Source organism: Phacochoerus africanus, chromosome 4 (genome assembly GCF_016906955.1).
Source record: "Phacochoerus africanus isolate WHEZ1 chromosome 4, ROS_Pafr_v1, whole genome shotgun sequence".
In the NCBI taxonomy this organism is placed as follows: Eukaryota; Metazoa; Chordata; class Mammalia; order Artiodactyla; family Suidae; genus Phacochoerus; species Phacochoerus africanus.
In genome coordinates this window covers 127,914,604-127,934,576 of record NC_062547.1, presented here as the reverse complement: position 1 = coordinate 127,934,576, position 19,973 = coordinate 127,914,604, and the positions used below count along the sequence as shown (strand labels likewise).

Sequence of the window (19,973 nt, the reverse complement as noted above, 5' to 3'; positions counted from 1 at the left end):
GTGTCCTGAGCATTAAATAAGGATGGAGCGTGCTTTGGACCTGGTACATACTCGCAGATGCTCGTCAAATGTTAGTGCTCTTTCCTTGGAATAAAAGACCAAGGAAGTAGAGGTGAGAGTAGGAAGGGTCTTGCAGGTGACTGCAGAAAGTAATACTGTCCCCTGAGTGACACCATCTCCTGGCTATTTCCCTGGGGAATATTGGGATGGCTATGTGCATTGTGCCTGAGGCATTGCTGTGCAATCTATCTAAATGATGGGTCCATACACACTACTATGTATAAAATGGATAACCCACAAGGACCCAGTGTATAGCACAGGGAAGTGTACTCAATATTTTGTGATAACCTATAAAGGAAAAGATCTGAAAAATAACACACACACACACACACACACATAAGAATCACTTTGCTGTATGCCTGAAAGTAACACAACATTGTAAATCAACTATACTTAAAAAAAAAAAAAAGTGATTGGTCCAATGAGTGACCAATGCCAGTAAAAAAAAAAAATAAAACAAAATAAATGACAGGTCTGCATGATATTTCTGAAAGGTCATTTTATTCAGGGGACATAATATAGCTGCCTAAAACAAAACAAAAAACCCTCTTCTTGGTGTGGTACATTGGGCTGAAGAGAAGTTTCACAAAGTGAAACTCTTGTTTGTAGATGCTGGCCCAACAAGAAGACGGCATGGCTGATGAGAGACTGTTGAACAGCCTGAAATCCGTTCATTTTATTCCTTGATGCATCCTAGCCCCTCCACTTTTGGCATTTTGTCTCAATCTATGAGTGTATGATTGCACAAATTGTTTGAATAAAATGTGTGTGTGTTTTAAAATAACTTTTGGTTACAAAGTCTATATCGTGATGAGATCGTGTTAAAACACCAGACAGTGAGAGACTGTATTCTCCAGGAGATAGTGTTTTGTCCTTTCCAGCCCTGAGGGTTTGACCTTGAGTCAGTTCCAGTGGCAACACAGGCATTTTTGTTGGTTTTACGGGCTGCCTGTCAATGACAGTGACCATTTTACACACTCAGCATGAGGTAAAATTATGATGAAGCACATTTACCATGGATAGCAATTTCTTATTGTACTAAAACATATTTAAGGAGGAAGTGTCACAAGAAGAAAGGCAGACAGAAGGTACTGTGACTATCCAGGGATTATTACCTTACCTAAGCTAGGGAAAAATAATAAAGCAAATCTCAGGCTGTAGACTGTGTCACCCCTGAATAAATAACTAATAACACAAGCCATCCAATGACAAAACCACACAGCAGCCACCCAGCCTTCTCAGTGTGGTGCATACACCAGCTTTGCATGCTTAGGAAATCTTTTCAAATTATTAAAGGAAGCCAGTATCTTTGTTTCGTTTTCTTGTGTAACTCTATTTGGCATAGTTATAATTTCCACGACCAAAAGCCGCATTGCTAGAAAAATATCCCACCACAGGCCTCCTCTTTTCCCCCACTGAACATAAGTTTCACTCGGAATTATTTTAGGCACTTTACAAATGTTGACTATTATAGGGAGAGAGAGAACTGAGGAATGGTGTACTTCCCGCTGGTATGTTCATTGGACACTGTTTATTCAACAGCAGCATTAAGAATATAAAAACCTCATCACTAGTCCTCTCCGAAAAGCCTTTGCAAATAATAGCACTTATATAGAACTTAAGGCCTGGCTGTTTCTTGTTTATGAGTAACATAGTATTAGCATATGAAAATCATTAGTAACCGATACGAGAATCCGTGTTCGGAGGCCTGTCAAAATGCCCACGGTAGGAGTCTTGGAAACTCCACATCTGCCACCAGGTTAATTACTCACATAAAACATTGTCATTTCCCCACATCTCCTATGAGAAGGAGCGGCTGCTAGCGTGATGAATGGCCCTGAGTGACATACAAAGGAATAAACGGGAATGTTACCCAGTGGATTGAGAGATCCGCTCCTGATTCGTATTAGAGCAAGTCAAAGGACCACGGCGGTGTAGCATTTATTTCTCGAGGCCCATAGACAATTAAAAAGAAATGTCTGGCACAAACTCTGGGAAACTAACTCTCTAAGTGGCCATAGCTGCCTTCCACCATAGGCCTTTGAGTGGGAGGAGATGAAGCTGGGTCTCTGTGAATCTGGCTGCCAAGGTGGGGGAACTGACGGCTGCTTACCTGTGCCAGGTTTTCTAGCCTTTTCCTTTGTTGAAGTACCCCTCCGAGGTGACTTCTAAAGTCTGCCCTGGCTTCTCTCCCTCTTACCGGTCTACTTCCTGCTGATGTGGATTCCAGTTTCAGAGGAAGGGGGCAAAGAAAAGTGAAAGAATTTGCAAGCCAATTTACTGTTTACAAGTAAAATGAGGAGATGCTGGTTCAAAGGTGAGAACCCAGCCTACAATCAAGGCTGGTGAGGAGACTTAAACCATTACATGACAATTAGCACAAGTGGGAGCAGGAGGTAATCTGCTGGTTGGGCCCCTAAATGTCCATCACTCCAGTCCAATGTCTTTGTCAATCCCCAAACCAACTCCATTTTACAGTAAATTAGCCAGCCTGGTTTTGGTTCCTCTGTGTTTTAGATGAAGAGTGAAATGGACTTCCCAAATAAAACAAATCCTTGGGTTTAGAAAATTCATCCCATTTCTTTGCTTCCACTTTCTCCTCCCCCCTCCAAGACTTCTTTTTGGCGGGGGCAGAGTCCCACAGTAGGACTTGGGAGGTTAAAGCTATGGCAAGTACTAAAGAAGCCAAGACAATTTTCAGAAGTCTTTCGGCATCATTATAATTAGAGAAGCAATTACAGTGAAGTTTAGTGGTAATTTAAATTGTTAAGCTAGATATCAGATGATGAGTTGTTTGGAATTGGCACATCTAATGAATACCTACTTGGTGATTGGACTCACCTTTCAGTAAACAAAGATAAAACCTGGCCACCTGGTTGGCCAAATTTGTGAGTCCATCAACCTGTGGGGATGCTATTATGCAGGTGACACAAAGCTTAGCTCTGGGAATTTTGGGGGGAGAACAACGTTGAAGGTGCATCCTGTTGAGTCTGTGCCCCCTCCCCATTAAATTTCTGTTGCTTTGATTAAGTATTTACATACCACTCTTTTCATAGAAGATTTTGGGAGACCCCCAACTAGAACCTTTGGTTGTCTTCTTAAAGTATCCACATTTTTATCTGACTTGAGTGTCCTTTTTCATCTGACAGATAGAATGTAGCCTATGTAGCCAGTAGCCAGATGGTATGCTGGTTTTCCAAGGACGTACACAAGCCTATCCAGAATCATGTTGGCCCTAAGGATGGAGGTAATAAGGGAGAGAGAGAAGGAGGGAGAGAGGGGGACATAGAAAGAAATATGTTGACTATATTTTGTTGGGAAATTATCAATTGAAATTGGAGGTCTATTGTTTGTTGTTACTGGGATCCCAAGAACTGCGTTGAAACTTGAATTTTGTGGTTAAACTTTGGCATTTTATAGAATTCTGGAGAATTCCTTGGACCCTATTGTCCATACATCATGACATCACTGACTTTTTTAAAGTAATAGTGCTACTACTTAAGGCCTTGAAACATTGTCTTACTATGTGTCCTTTGATATCAGAAAACCTGCATCCTGGGTGATTTAATGTTGTCCTATTTTGGCTTTAACGCTTAGGAAGCAATAGATCTAATGAAGGTAATTTCTCAAGCCTTGAATAAAAACATTGGGAAAAAAACATAGCAGGAAGTGTGGCTCCTTTTCCAATTCCAGTCATAGGGAATTATAATAAGTTATTATAATAAGTAAAAATCCTCTGAAGTTTACATCCTCTATTACATGCTCCCAGTACTTCAAAATCCATGTATGTATTTTCATCAGAAGTGCTAAACCTTTGAGAGAAGCAGGATCTGACGATTGAGTGTCTGGCTGGAAATCATTTACTATCGATGGTCACTCAGCTCAAGATTGTATCGGTGAAATGACTTAGGAGGAAAAATCAATAATACTCACATATTGTGCAGTCCTCTTAGAGGATCATCTGTTTTACCTCACAAAAGCATTCCTTGTTCCAGATCCTTCTTCTCAAATAAAAGAAGAAAAAAAAAGGCAACTTAAATCATAGCTCATTTTCTCTTCTGCCCTTATTTTATTTCAGGTTCCTCTTTTGGGGGGAGGAAAAAAAAAAGTCAAATCTCATGCAGAAATAGATAGCAGCAGATACAATATAAGAAGGAAGATGAACATGGGTGTGCTTGTACTATAATTTCGATTGCTCATGTTCTCAACTAAAAAAATTAAGTCACCAGCTGGATTTTTAATAGTATCTGAATTTCAAAATTTTTGGACAAAGGGGTAATGGCTTTGTCCTCATAGAATGGCTTTCATGATTAGAGGACTGACTTTATACACAAGGATACATGCAGTCACATGTAGGGCTTAGTGGGTGATTATCACTCCCACTTTCAGGTAGACATTCCCACTTGAACTGTTTCCTAAATTTAATCCTTATATATTTGTCCCCTGGCCTAGAACTGGAGCAAATTCTGTGACAGGATTCTGATGAAATGAGGTAGGAGTGTCTCTGTCTGATTTGGGAGAGGAACAAAATAACTTATTGGAGTGTGTACCTGGACTTCACATGGAGCACACATATACCAAAAATTGGATGAAGAAGTCAGTGGGACCAGACTTCCTTTAGTTGCTCAAAAGGAAGTGTCTAGAAAGAAAGGCCTAATCTTGTAATTGACTTGGAACTCTCCTTGGTGCTGAGATAGTACCTGAGGCAGTGTTCTCCACACGTTGCTGATCTAAGTGTGTTTGTTGGGTTGTGTGTACCACAGGGAAAGTATTTTACAAGGAACAAAGAGTCAATGCTAAGTAAATCTGAACTCTTGGTGAGAACACTATTCTTTTTGAAAGTCCTGGTCTCAGTTCCTTACTTAGAACCCAGACCATCTCATGTCCTTCCACTCCTCTCCTCTTTGACTTCTTTATTTTTATGAGATGAAAGTTCTAGGTAAATTTATTACTTTATCTGAAGTTTACATTGCTAGCTTTGGTGGACTTCAGCTCTAGTATTCATTTGAGAGACCTACTGCATCCCCTGATGGAAAGCACCAAAGGATGCTTTCCATTCTCTTGCTTTATTCTTGGTACCGCCATCGGGCATGCGCTTCAGCTGACTATTCATCTCAGTAATGCCAAACTCAACTCATAGAAAGCAAGGGATAACTTGGACTTTCTTACATGTGTTCTCAGCTATTGCTTATTATCTACACTTTGTGGTTCTATTTCCAACTGATAGTAGAAATGCCAACTTGTTGGGGAAAATGGTGCTGTTCTAATAGTTTCCACTATCCTAGAAAGAGAACAAATAAATCACTACAGCTTCTTCCTTTGCAGTACCTGCTTATTTAATGTAAATTGGCTGAAACACAATTGGTAAATAGGGAGTGGAGTTAGTATAATGCACAAGTCATGTTGATTTGCATGGGCTTTTCCGGGGCACATTAATATTTTGAAGTAATTGGAAGCAAATTCCCTCACAATTAAAGAGAAAGCTTTGGCCGTATATGAAGACTTCAAGAAAACAAACTCAAACGTCCTGTAGAACTGACCTCCTTTAGTGCCAGTTATAGCTGGTTTAGTCACTCCAAGAATGGCTATATTTTCCAATGTGTTAAGTTAGCTGAGGAAGCCAAGAATACAGATAAAGAGGCTAAAAATATATTTTCCCCTGTATTAAAACAAAGGATTTGATTTTCAGTTTTGATGAATCTGATCTCTCTTAGAAGCACATACCTTCAAGGACTTAGATCTGAAAGGATGAAGTTGGGACCTCAGGTTTAAGACAACAAATGATCAGCTGACTGTGGTGTCACACTGCCATTGGAAAGCTAACTCTGTCGGTATATTTATGAGAATTGTTATTCTTTTTGTTCTGTTTTTAGTAACAAAGTTCCATAGGTTTTTGCTCAATTTCCCCAACATTATTTCCCCCCCAAAGTCTTGTTATTTTTAGCATGCAGCTTTATAGAAAACAAGAGTATAGGATATGTGTATATGAAGCTATCATAGAAATGCCTGTAAAACATCTTAAGTTGTTCAGATTCCAATCCTTGGGTACACATGTAAGCAGTGTTTTACCAGCATAGGAAAGACAACTCAGGACAGCAGTGCAGAGATATTGCTGTGAGAAGTGCTCGGAGGAGTTCCCATCGTGGCGCAGTGGTTAACGAATCCGACTAGGAACCATGAGGTTGGGGGTTCGGTCCCTGCCCTTGCTCAGTGGGTTAACGATCCGGCGTTGCCGTGAGCTGTGGTGGAGGTTGCAGACGCGGCTCGGATCCCGCGTTGCTGTGGCTCTGGCGTCGGCCGGTGGCTACAGCTCCGATTGGACCCCTAGCCTGGGAACCTCCATATGCCGCGGGAGCGGCCCAAGAAATAGCAACAACAACAACAAAGACAAAAAAAAAAAAAAGTGCTCGGCAAAGTCAGTGTCTCCAGCATTCAGCCCCTGCTGTCACAAATACTCACATGATTTTGGCAGCCTCTGTATTTTCCTTCCTACCCTGTGGGAGAGACATGCTGCTGACTGAGTTTTAGATGATTTAGGAAACTCCCAATCCGGGAGCTTTGGTCTTTGTTCCGCAACATGATCTCCTTGCATTGAGATGCAAGTAATCCCTCTCGCTCTCCCTTCTCTCTCTCTCTCTCCTGTGTCTGTTGCATGGTCATTGCTCTGATGTTTTTTATTTGGACACGATAGAAAAAAAGATGTGGACTTTTGGCAACTTGAAAGTGGTGTACATGCCCCTCAATTTATATTCTATATCTTGACTTCTACAATATGAAGAGAACCAGATTCTTATACCAACTCAGCCTCTAATGTGTTATGTGGCATCAGCCAGGTGACTTCGCCCCTGGAGTTTGGTTCTCAGAAAATGAAAATGAAGATAGTATTTCAGTCCCCATGTCCTCTCTTGGCCTGGCATGTAAAGCACCTGCCAGTTACCCTGCCCTTTTCTGTGAAGTCTCAGAATAACCGCCATACTCATGGACCCTCCTCTGTGTTTGGTGTCACTGGATCTGGCCAGTGATTGGTGCCCTGTCCAATGACTGCCGACTCATGAGCTGTCCTATAGCTCCAGAGGGATGTGGCCTGAGAACTCAGCCCAGCCCCTTCACACAAGGTGACCAATCAGCCCTGTCACTTGAGTAGCTTGAACCCTAAATACTCAGTATTAATTGGTAACATCAGAAGCAGGTGAGCTGTAAAAAAGGGAATATATATATATATATACACACACACACACACACACACACACATATGTATATGTGACTGTATATGTATATGACTGGGTCGCTTTGCTGTAGAGCAGAAATTGTACCACACTGCAAATCAACTATACTCTAAGGAAAAATTAAAAAAAATAAAATAAAAAAAAGAAGCAGGGGAACCAGGGACCCAGCCACGGGGAGAAGGGCTGCACACCCCCTCCTTCCATGAGCCGTGGAGTGGGGGACAGTAGAAGTCAGCTGCTGAGATGGGCAAGATGGCTTGATCCCTTGTCTTGGGTGATACTCTGGTCTCTGTGAGACTTGACTGGACTGAATTGCGATGATTTCCTGACTGCCTTGCTTTCCAGTGAATTCCTATCTAATGGTGTGTTTTACCACTGCCTGGCTCGGGGCTGAGGGTAGGGAGGGACTTGGGCAAGCTTGAGCCCAGGCGTATCCATTTACTGGTGCAGGGAATTTCTTTCCATGCCACCTACCCGGTGCCCCACCAGCAATCTAGATTCCTGTTCTTAAGTGTTCCTGAGTGTTCAGAGTTATTGGAACTTGGATTAGGTTATTGGATCTGAAAAGTCTAGAGCTCTGGTCCTCCCAGAGGGTCACCAAGGGTGTGCTCTCTGCTATACTGGCAGTGCCTTTGCTGGAGCAGTGGGGAGGGAACTCCGCACAGCTCTTTGGAGCAGAAAGGTGCAGTGCTTAAGGTGGGAACCAGACAGTCTGCAGAGGTGGCCCAGTTCCCAGGGGCTGCCGTAACTCTGACGCAACACCCACTGGTGACAGTGGTGACAGCCTTTTCAAGGAGAACAGGCCAGGTAGCCCCAGGACTGTGATGTCACTCCCAGCCCCTCCTCTTCATAAGCCTGCACGTGTTCCCTCCCTTTGGTTCTCTCCTCACCAAAACTCTCTCCCCAAGCCTTGGGAAGCCAAAGAGGCATGCATGGGGGATGGGCGGTAGCTCTCATTTCTCTTGCTTCTTATATATTTTGAGTCTTATTTATTCTTGGAGGTTTGGAATACTAGAACTTTGAGATCTAGCCCAGTCACAAGCTTCCATTTTCTTTGCATTTTGCTGCAGCAACCCTGGAGGCAGTGAATGCCATGGGCTTAGCTGCTTAAGTGGAGGATAAAGCAGAGGAGAGAGGTTGGCAGGGCAGCCTGTACCACAATGAAGAAAGGATAAAAAGAGCTCTGGTTCATTAACATGTGCAACAAATCCCATGACCTTGCGAAAGTAACCTGAGTGCATGTATGTTTTGTACATGCCAAAAAGAGCCTAACATACTTTCTTTGAGTTTCTGTAGAGCAAAAATTTCCAAACCATAGCAAATGGGCCCTCTCTTTCAGGAAATATGATAAGTTATAGTATATCTACCTTGGGAGGCCTTTGAAGTTTGTTAAGATATAACCTATAATACAAATGCAGGAAGATAAATGGAGAGCATTAAAGCAATAAGATATTGATCAAATAATACCTTGGCTGAGGGACTTCCATTTAACCTCCTAGTCTAAGGATCCAAGTCTAGCAACTTATTCAAGAGCCAAAGCAAAGAAAGAAAACTTGGAAATGAACAAAATCAGCAGGATTAAATCTCTGATTTGAAGCATGAACACAACAGTATGTTGTGTTGAATTGCCCACCAAGCTTTCTTGTGAATACACTCAATTACAAGTGAGTTTCCTAATGAAGATAAACAATTGCAATCAAATGGAACAAGCTAGAGAAGACATCAAGGCCAGGGGCCACATTTGCCAAATAGGCTTCTAAGAAAAAAAAAAGAAAAAAATAGATAAGGAAAAAAACTACCAGTTTTTGAGAAGTACGGTTTTGATCTAATATCTGTAACGTACCTTTTTGTAAATAGTTGCTTTTTGTAAATATTTGCTAAATACACATCTTTTCTGTTCTGCAGTTTAAGTCAATTAAAAGTTTTGCACAAGCAAGAGTAATGAGCCTTGTGGCAGAACACAATGCACTGTCAGTTCCCACCCTTTCCCTGGGAGAAGCTTGGTCTGGAATCATTCGCAGGACACCACCTTGTCCAGGAAGGTAGAATTATTTAAGGAGGACATCATACTGAGGATAAAGGACAGGACAGAAGTCATTTATGTTCCACAGTTGCTTGTCGGGTAAAAATGCAAAGAAATAAGAGGTGCTACCAAAATGAAAGGGGTCTAAAATGTGTAGAAAGTCAAATTTGTGGTTCAACCAATGGTCACAATTAAATCTCACACCAACATTCTCTAGTAACTATGAAGAGACGTTAACTCTCTGTTGATCAGCATTTTTGTCTTCAATATTTTCTTTTAAGAAATGAATGTCCATAATCATATTTTACCATGAGGTTACCCACCCAGTTGGCTGCCACTGTAGTTATAGATACATATTGTTATACCTATTAGGTTTTAACCCATTAAGAATAGGGGTCACAAATGGTTCGTCTTTGACTTTTTCTCAGTGCCTCAGCCATAAGGGATCAGTAACTCTGTACTCAACTGAGCATTTTTATTAGCCCTCATGCAATCCCAGTCTTGTCTCCTAAAACTCTGGGATTGATATAATTTATTTAGTCTTGATTTGTTGAACAGCTCCTACATGCTGTGGCGAGGACTGTGTAACCACGTTGTCATCAAGCTGGCATGATTTGTCTTTTTTTCGAGCTGAAGTTCATGTGGAGGGAGGCAAGCAGCACCCCTACTCCCTGATCCAGGTGATCTGCCTCTGCAGTAGTTTTTGTGTTATATGGGTTCCTGCTCTAGCCATTGGCAAGGAGCCCTGGAGCCAATGAAATAATTTGCACCTGAAGCACACTACCTCCATCCTTTCTCTGGGTGTCCAAGATGGGTGTTCCTACTGCAACAGCTTCCCAGGCATGCATTTGCCTCTTTTCAGAGCCACCTCTCTCGAGCAGACAACAGTGACCCCATAAGCTCTGCCAGGCCCATGGATTGGCTGGGGGTAGTAGTTTAGACAGGAGTTGTGCATAGAGTTGGGTGTACGACCTGCAGTGTCCAATCGTATGTGTAGCTCCTCTTAGTCATGATAGAACTACAAATAGGAGGAAAGAAGAAAGCAAACCAGTCCGGTCCAGGAGACAAAATTTGTAATTTTGTCTCAGTCCCACATCTGTCAAGAGTGGGTCTGCACATAGTTAAATAAATAAGCACATTGAAGGGAGGAAACATTGGGTATTAACGACACTCCCCAAACTAAATTGTTCAGGGAAATCTTCCCAGAGGACCTGACTTGTAAGGTACGTACTGAGGATTAAGTAGGAAAAAGAATATTCTAGGGATAGACAGCAGTGAGTTAAATGGTGAGAGTGTGGTCATTGAAAGACCCGAGTATTCAGTGTGGCTGAATCACAGTGTGTATATGTGTCTCCATGTGGCCGGGGATGTGTGGGACGGGAGAGGGGGAAGCTGAGATGGGGAAGGATGAAGTACAAAGGATAAGGAGATGAGGTTGGAGGTAGAAGTTTATCCTAAGGGCAATCAGTGAGGTGGTATTGATGGGTTTTAACCTGGGGGAGGATAACATTTCAAAATGTATTTCTCTAAGCTTGTGGAGAATGGACTGGAGATGATGACGGACTAAGCTAGGGGGTGATATGTGAGTAAAGAGAGAAGTGGACAGAGTGAGGAGATATTTAGGGGGTGTATTTGATGGGATTTTTGATAAATTGAATGGGAGATGATAATCAAAGGGACGGACGGGATAAGGATGACCTGAGTTTTCTGGATTAGACAACAGTGTCGGTGGTGGCAGCAATAACAGATCTGAGGCACAGGAGGAGGTAGCATTGAATGGATGGCCAGTTATTGTCTTAGTCTTTAGATCCTTTTCCTAGATAGAGCCTCTCACCTACAATCAGAGGGAGTGGGGCTAAAGGACCCCAAAGAGAAGGCTTGAGATGTCCCTTTTCCAACCAATCACCCTAAAATGGTGTGTCATGGGAGCTGAGGAAAGTTCCTTCTTTATGCTTCAGCAATGCGGTTCCCAGGAGAAAACCCCAATTAAAACAACCTTTGGGCTGCCCTGCTGTCTCCACTGTGGGATCCTAGGTCACTCCCATGAGGGCAGCCCAGGGATGGCTCTCCAGCCCTGAGCATAACACAGTCTCACCCACCCCATAGCTGTACAGTTTCTTTGTGATCAAAGCCATAGAGAAGCCGCTCTACTGGCTGAACGTGGCATATCGGCAAAGCTGGTTCCACTTTTTACTCTCGTGCTGTTGGAAAAAATAAAGATTTTCTAATTTTAATTTATTCTCCAACTTTGAAAGAGCTATACGTTGAAAGCTGAAACTCCACCAAAACATCCCCCCCGAACCCCTCGTTGATATGACCTCTCTCCATCAGCCCTTTTATCTCCCTTTCCCAGTGTGTTTACTCTCCCACAGGACAGAAATGTCGTCTTGAAGTAGATCCTGGGATATATTGTTTGCTGCTTGGTCCACCCCTGCAGAGCAGGTGGCGTGTGTCTGCTCAGGGACTGCTGACGTGAGCTCATGCCTTGGAGACGTGAAATGGGGGAAGGGAGCTGGAATGGGGAAGGAGGCTATGCCCTGCACAGCCCTGTCAGGAGCAGATGCAGGTTGGTGTGCTGTGTAAGAGAGCATGGAAGTAGAATAGGGAGAGTGGAGGGGCTGCTCCCTGAAGAAAGAAGTGAGAAAAGTGAGAACTCTTGTAGGTCTCAATGACAATGGTTGCCTTGGAAGAGATACGCTGTAAGTCAGAGTTAAATTTTGCTGGATAAAAAAAAAAAAAAAAAAATTGTTGGAAACTATAGCCTGAAGGATGTCAATTGATTCTGTCTTATCGTCTTAGTCCTGGTACAAAAACTGAGAAAGGAGAGAAGGGCAACATCTATAACTAAGGAATAGGCAGTCCCTATCATGAAGGGCAGAATCAAATGGTATTGTTTTAGAATTTATGAGAATGTGATCATTGCTACCGGCGACCAGCATCTCTTTCCTAGGTAGGATATTGGAGAGTGGGACTACTGGGGAAATGACACATAGAAATCTATGGTGTACACTCTGACCCCACACAGTTCCTGGAGCCATCATCCTGCCCCATAATGCAGTTATTTCCCACCTTTCAGTGCTGTCAGTATACCCTCAAGTCTCTTAAAGAGTCTCTTGAAATTATGAAATTAATTTCCATTCTTCTCTTTAGCTGAACTTCCACATAATTTGTTTTGTATGCTTCTTAGCTGAGCATGAAATTCACATTTATTTTTAGTCTCCCACTTTGTCAATTAAATGCTTTCCTGTGTCCAATTTCCACCCAGTAAGAACATAGAAATCTCTACTGAGGAGCTGTCTTTGGAATTGTCCTACCAGCAGCTCTCTTAGTAACTTTTAGAACCAAATCCCCTTCATCTTCTGAAATCCAGCCTACTGACATTATATTTTATTTGTTTTTAAAAATTTTTTGGCCACACCAGGGGCATGTGGAAACCCCCAGACCATGGATCAAACATGCACCACAGCAGCAACCCAACCCGCTGCAGTGACAATGCCAGATCCTTAACCTGCTAAACCACACAGGATCTCCAGGCTACTGACATTTTAAACATGTTACATAGCTTGGTGGGCAGGGGTGGGGAGTAAGTTCAGATCCATGCAAACATGTTCAAAATATGGATCACTTATCTCCAGAATAATGCATTTAGCGAAACAGAGATGGGCGGGGTTTAAATGAAAGGCCTACTTATCCGGCACCATGCATTTTTGTAATTCCTAGGTCAGGAATCCCCAGAGGGGTTTGGGGTGAGAAAGTTACTTTTGATTTTCAAGGGAGGATAGCAGTGGAGTGGAGGTTAGGGAAAGGGTAGCCAGGGGTGACGGAGTCCAATCTGGATGGGTCTACTCAGCTCACATATGTTGGGGTTGCTGACTTCCTGCTGCAAAGCCTGGTAAATCCCAGAAGCCACAGGGAATTGGCCACTGGATAACTCTCTTACCAAAACAGCTTCTTGACTTAGTCATAATATGTGGTGCGATCCCCAGGACTGTCTACTCTTGGCAAATGCCAATGCCAGCTGACACGCTTGTCCTGAAGGAATCTTGCTTGGGTGCTTCTTTAGGCTTAAAATTAATTCCTCCTTAGCAAGCTGAAGAAGTAGTGATCCTAGGATGGCTTAATTGTCTACATTGTTTTTTAAGGGGGATGCAGATTTTTAAGAGATCCTATCAGACTGAGAGCCAGGGAAAACCACAGCCTTAAAACAGAAATTTTTTTTGGCTTCACAATTTATAGTACATTTTTACAAACATCATGTGTAGCATAAAAAATAAGAAGAGTGGTTGAGTTAATTCTGCATTGTTGGTGACTCTGAGAGGCACCAGGGTAGTTATTAGTGTGGCAAATGAAGACTTCTCCTAACCCACCTTCTATTTCCCATTTCTCTGGTGTCTCCGGTCTTTGCTCATGTTTTCTTGTGTCAGAAATACCACTTCTCACCTCATCTGTCTTGTCACTCTCCATTGACCTACAGAGCTCAGCTCAGTTGCGATCTCCTTAGTGAAACAGTCTCTGGTCAGGTTCCTCTGTCAGAGTTGGCTGCTATCCTTTTGACTTTCAGGGTGCCTCTAGGTTGGTGTACCATACCCTGTAGTGCGGAAATGTCTCAAGTCATAGACTGTGCACTTGGCTTAGGTGGAGACTGGATTTTATGATTATATTCATTTTTTTGGGTAACTTCCCTGCATGCGCCACAGAACCTGGAAACTGGTAAGAGTTTGTTGGGTAAGGAAACAAATATTTACTGCCTAACTACCACGTATGAGGTTTTGAGAGAACTGCATAAAATATCATGCAAGATTTCAGTCCATTTCAAGCTCATAATCTAGTTAGGGTGGTGAAACAGAGCATCCAAAAATATAAGTGAACAGTGCCAGGCAACAAGTGGTAGAAGGCAAGAAGGATGGTTCCAGGGCCCCAAATACTAATGAGATAGAGCTTGGCATTCCTCCTAGGCTGGCATAACACGCACATCCGTGAAGCAATTTCTCCAGAGAGAAGTCATCTGTCTCTTTCTTTTGAATTATGAAATTAGTTTATGTATCTTTCATGACACTCATCACATTTTACATTGTCATACAGATATTTGTGTCATGTGTCATCTTTTCTTCCTTGCTAGAGTACATTTTATTCATTTTTAAAAATATCCTGCAAGGCAGGGTTTAGTGTTGTGTTACGGATATAGTGGGCACACAAGGGCACTCTGTTGACTGAATAAAACGCTTGCCCTGGAGGGTGAGTGCTACATACATTCAAGGCAGGAAAGTTCATGACCTGCTCTTTTGGCCATTGAATGCTTGGAACATGAGCAGGAATTGAGTGGTATTTTTAAGTAAAAAGTAGATTTATAGAGAAGCTGTCCTCTAACCGGAGAGTGGTAGGAGCCAAGGTTTGGAAAGAGGGCTGCAAAGACATCCGTTGTGGGGAAATTGGACAGAAAGGACTCATGAAGGAGAAGAGTGTGGATGATGTGAAAAAGGTGACGAGTTGATGGCCTGGACTCAGTCTGCTTTTTCTGTGGTTGGCGAAGCCTGCCTCTCTCTCTGTCTCACCTCCCAGATGAGCTCTTAATTCCTGCTAATCACAATAGTGGTATCACAATGGTGGCCATGACTTCTGCACACCATCACTGCTGTGTTGTGGCTGATGGAGAAGGATGAAAAGAAGAGGAGGAAGCAGAGGAGAGAGCAAGGGTATGGGCTGGAGGGAATAAAGAGATAAATATGGAAAAGCTCTGGTGTAATTAACGGGTCCTGGAGAGTTGTCGAGGTAGTCTGGCAGCCGTAATGGCCTGGCCTTCTGAGGTTAATTGAACGTTGATGGAGTTGCTGAGCTAGGTCATTTCCAAAATTATAAATGTTTTTTTTTTTTTTCTTGTTTGCATAGATCTAGGACAACATGGAATTTATATCTTCTTTTTTTCTATGTAAAGCATTTGCTACATCAGCAGAAAGTCTCATTTATAAAGATCTTGCTGTGGTGGGTTGTTTGTCAAACTGTTGGTTTCTGTGCTGGTATTTTTACAAAGAATAAAAGGGATTCAGTGCTTCCCGTTCTTTGATTATCTCAAGGCAAGTGTAGTGTGAGATGCTGGAGTTTAACACCATGACTGTATTAGACACGGGCAGGCGGATTCAGTGGCCATAAAATAATAGTAGGGGTTTCTCTGTAGGTAAAACAGTGGTAATTGTATCCATCACTGGAGGGCAGAAAGCGATTGTACACAGGGGTCAGGAGAGCAGTCTGCTGGCCCCAAAACTCATGGCATCACTGGGAGGTGCATTCATTTTAAGCTTGTTTCCCCTCCTTTGAAGCCGGAAGTTATTGGCTACTGCTGGAGGCCTGTTATGACCATGTGAGGATCAAAAGCCCGACCAGGGGTGGGAAATCCTTTGTTCCTGGCTCTCTCATAATAGCTTTTCCCTTTTCTTTGACTGAGAGAAGCAAGTCAAATAGGATTATCCTAATGGAACAGAAGTGTTTTATATAAAAAGTTCAAAAAAGAAATCTAAACAAAATCCAATGTCTTTCATTTATGAATACTGTTTTATTACTGAGCCCAAATGGAGAATATACCCGTGGCAAGTGGGCCATTTTCTGAGGCTCTACAGAAACCATCCTTTCTCAAATTATGACTGATTTACAAGCAAATGTAATGGTCCCTTTAACCACAGTAAATAAGTAAAACAAATGTTTTATTTTTTGCCCCTAATTCAAAGCCCTTAAAACTCTAAGCTTCAAAGGCTGGCCTGTTCTCAAATTACTTTACTCCAACTCCAACTTGTTTCAATTGTTACAAAACTGCAAACCATATGCCCTAGAATAAGAATAAAGATACACTTAAATGACACCATCAGGGCCTAATAAAGTGTGATATAGGTGCAAAAACACAATACAGTCATTTTACAAAAAGAAGCACAACAGGAAAGTAATAGAATGATCAGAATTGGAGTTTTTTTTCTGGGCACCACTGTTTTAAAAAGGAACTGTTGTCTCATAGGTAAATCACACTAACTTCCTTCCTGATCTTTAGGCATTTGTTGATGTGAAATTTGAGCCTGAGATGGCTTTCCAACAATTCCCTCTTGTGGGTTGGTTGTGAAGGCCACTTTGGTGGGGACAGGAAGTTTAAGTGATTCTGTGAATGTGTGAGGCTCAGTTCTGGAAAAATGAATGACGTTCTTAGAAACATGGCATATGACACATGAGGGCAAGCGGAGAATCTAGGAAAGAAAAACAAATAGTTCCATGATGGCATTTCAGCGTTTATTCCTTGTCATGCAAAATTGAACTTGGATGTTTTTAAGCAGAGGACAGATCTGGGCATGCTGTGGGGAGGGGTGGGCCTCCTTCAGCATGGGGTTCAGCACTGCGCTTTGCTGGAAGTCTTGCAGATGATCTGGAATTCTCTCGTGCTTCCAGAGAGCAGGTTTGCAAGGCTGAGGAGTAATTGCAGCAATTTACCCTTTCAATTAAAATTTGCCTTGGTGGCTGGTTGCTGGTTTCAATCTTTTTCCTGTAATTTAGGGAGAAAGTGAAGAATGGGTGGATTGGAAGATGAATTGAGTCAATATAGAAGCAGTAAATGGGGAATTGAAAGGAGAGGCCTGAGATGTGCTGATGTATAAAATTAATGCAAGGGCACATTAGCAGCAGGCAATGTCCCTTTCTGCTCTGGATAGAACATGTACACTGATGTCGACTGCTGTCTTCTGACTGAGCCATGCAATGATTTAAAAGTTAAATTGATTGGACTGTTCTCTTGTGGTGCCATGGGTTAAGGATTGGTGTTGTTACAATAGCAGTGCGGGCTGCTGCTGTGGGATGGGTTTGATCCCTGGCTGGGGAATTTCCACATGCTATGGGCACTGCCCACCACCCAAAATTAATAGGCAGTAGGAAAAATCAGACATTTCATGTAAAAACCTGTGTCTTGATTTTTCTTGAATCCCTGGAAGATAAGACCACATGGAACATTCATTGTATCTGAACGTTAGCAATAGCTGCCCCTGAGATGAGGTGTGTATTTTCTCCAAACCTTTGGATGGTCAACATCTGAGCTCTGAAGTCCCGTCTTTAGGACTCTATTTCCTCCTCTAGAAATAGAAATAGCTAATATTACTTGGTGCCAGGTCTTGTCCTAATTGCATCACATATACTAACTTATTTAACCCTGATGGCAACCTCATGGGGGCGTAGTGCCACCACTCCCACTTTAGTGTTGAAGACATGAAGGCCATGGGCAATAAAGTAACTTTCCTGAGCTCCAACATTCCAAGTCTACACTTTCTGTCATCTCAGTGTAAGGAAGCTTCCGTGACTTATCCTGGAGCGAAAGCTGGGCTTGGCCCGCTGCTGTTACCAGTTCTCATTTTAATGCAGTTTTCTCTTTAAACCCTCAGTCATACGGTTCACTGGTAATTTAAGTCATGTGGATGTAAGATGCTGCAGATGTGTCTCATGAACTAAGCTTGGGTCAGTGGGTCCCTGAACCTCAAATGTGTCCATAAAAAATAATTTCTTGGGATGTATGGCCTGAGATACTTCCCACCATTTTTTTCCAACACCAATGCCATGTTAATATTAGTAATTCTAAGTTAAAATGTATGGGCTAAAACAATCTTAAAATTGAAAATAAGCATGAAGATGATACAGCTTATGGTTAGGTAGGCATTTAGGCCTGGATAATGGTGTCCTGATTTGGCCTTGACAATATATTGTGAAAGAGAGAGACAGAGAGAGGACAATGGAGAGTTTGGCTAGTGAGGGAGTTTGTGCACATGTGTGTGTGTGTGTGTGAGTGTGTGTTACAGACTGAATGTGCCCCCCTCTCCATTCATATATTGAAGGTCTATCCCCCAATGTGAGGTATTTGAAGACTGGGGCCTTTGGGAGATAATTAGGTTGAGGTGAGATCATGCTGGTGGTCAGAACGTAGTGTCCTTATAAGAAGAAAAGACAGCCGAGTGCCCTGTCTCTGCCACTCCAGGACCCAGCAGGAAGGCAGCTGTCTCTGAGCCAGGAAGAGGGCACTTGTCTGTAACTGAATCCGCTGGCACCTTGATCTTGGACCTTTCAGTCTCCAGAACTGTGAGAAATAAACTTCTGTGTTTAAGCCACCCAGTCTTCAGTATTTTGTTGTAACCTGAGCTGACAAAGATTCTCTGTGTGTGTGTGTTGTGTGTGTTTGTGTGTGTGTTGCCCCCTCCTCAGGGCAGTGGCTGGGCCTAAGCAGACGAATGGGACGTGGGGTTGGCTGACATTTCCTGGGGAAATGCAACTCTGTTTGGGGTCTATGCCTTTAGGCAGGGAATGAATCAAGGGGCAGCAGTAAACCCTGGAAGTGAGTAGGAGAGCTGGTGCAGGACTAGGGAGGGCAGGCTCTGCTACCATTCACCTCCAGTCTCAGCCTGCAACACCAGAAAGCAGGTTGTGCTGCCAAGGAGAAGCTGGATATATGGATTTCTATCTAAATTGCCTGATTTTTCAAAGTTGGCAGTTGGTTAAATTTTTGCTTAAACACTGTGAAAGCCAAATAAAGCTGTGGTGTGAAATTTTACTTGTAACTCTCCATGAGACCTCTGCCTTGGTGACTTAGCTTTATTCTATTCATAGTCAGGCATTACAGGAGCAGGGGAGGAAGAGCATCCCAGTTGGAGATACCAACACCGGCCAAGCCACGGGGCAAGAGCTTTGGGCACGAATGGAGCCCTGAGCACAAAGAGGGCATGGGCCCCAGTGACAGCGGAGGCAGCAGAGGCCACCAGTGTGCAGAGTGATGGTGGGGGGGGGGGTCGGTCATAAAAGGGTGGGGGTGGAGAGCTTGACCTAAGGGCGATAGGGCCCAAGTCATGAAAATCAACGAATCATGACTTGTAAAGGGTGATATTCCATCTTGTAACCAACATTGCATATGTTGGGTGTACTGGTTTGAATTGTGTGTACCCAAACATGTCTAAATCTTATCCCCTGGTATCTGTGAATGTGACCTTATTTGGAAATGGGGGCTTTACAGATATAACTAAGAATCTGGAGAGGGCATCGTCTTGGATTAGCTGGGCCTGAAGTTCAATGACTACTGCCTATATACGAAAAAGGAGAGGGAGATGTGAGCCATACAGAGCCTGAAGGAAAACATAGGGAGAGAAGGCAGAGGTCTTCCATGAGGTTGTGTCCACACGGCGGGAACTGCAAGGTTTGGGGCAGCATGCAGAAGCCAGGAGTGGATCCTCCACTAGGAATCAACCCTGCCAGCCCCTTGATCTTGGATTCTGTCTTCCAGGACTGTGAGGATCTGTTATGTTTCAAGCCACCAAGTTGGTGGTAATTAGTTAGAGCAGCCCCAGGAAATAAATGCATTGGGCTTCCCTATAAGATTCCACTGGCCAACCATCGGAGACGGGGAGGGAGAACTACATACAAGTTGAGGAGTGGGGAGCTATGAGGCTGAATTTGAGGGGCCATCCTTCAAGCACCTGCTCAGGAGGGAAGATGGGAGCCCAGGGCCAGAAAAGCCACTTAGAGCAGCCATGGAACTGTTCATGGTAGATGAGGAGGCCCCTGATGGTAGGACCAGAGATAGAGCGAGGGGACACCTTTGAGAAGCATCACATCTGAAAGGAAGAATTGACAGGGGTTGGTGATCACTGTGGAGTGGGTGGCAT

General features: G+C 43.1%; 1 pseudogene; it reads right to left on the bottom strand.

Moving 5' to 3' along the window:
- Positions 1-19,773, bottom strand: part of LOC125124718 (60S ribosomal protein L27a-like) — a 59,699-nt pseudogene extending 39,926 nt beyond the window's left edge.
- Between the last annotated feature and the right edge of the window lie 200 nt (positions 19,774-19,973).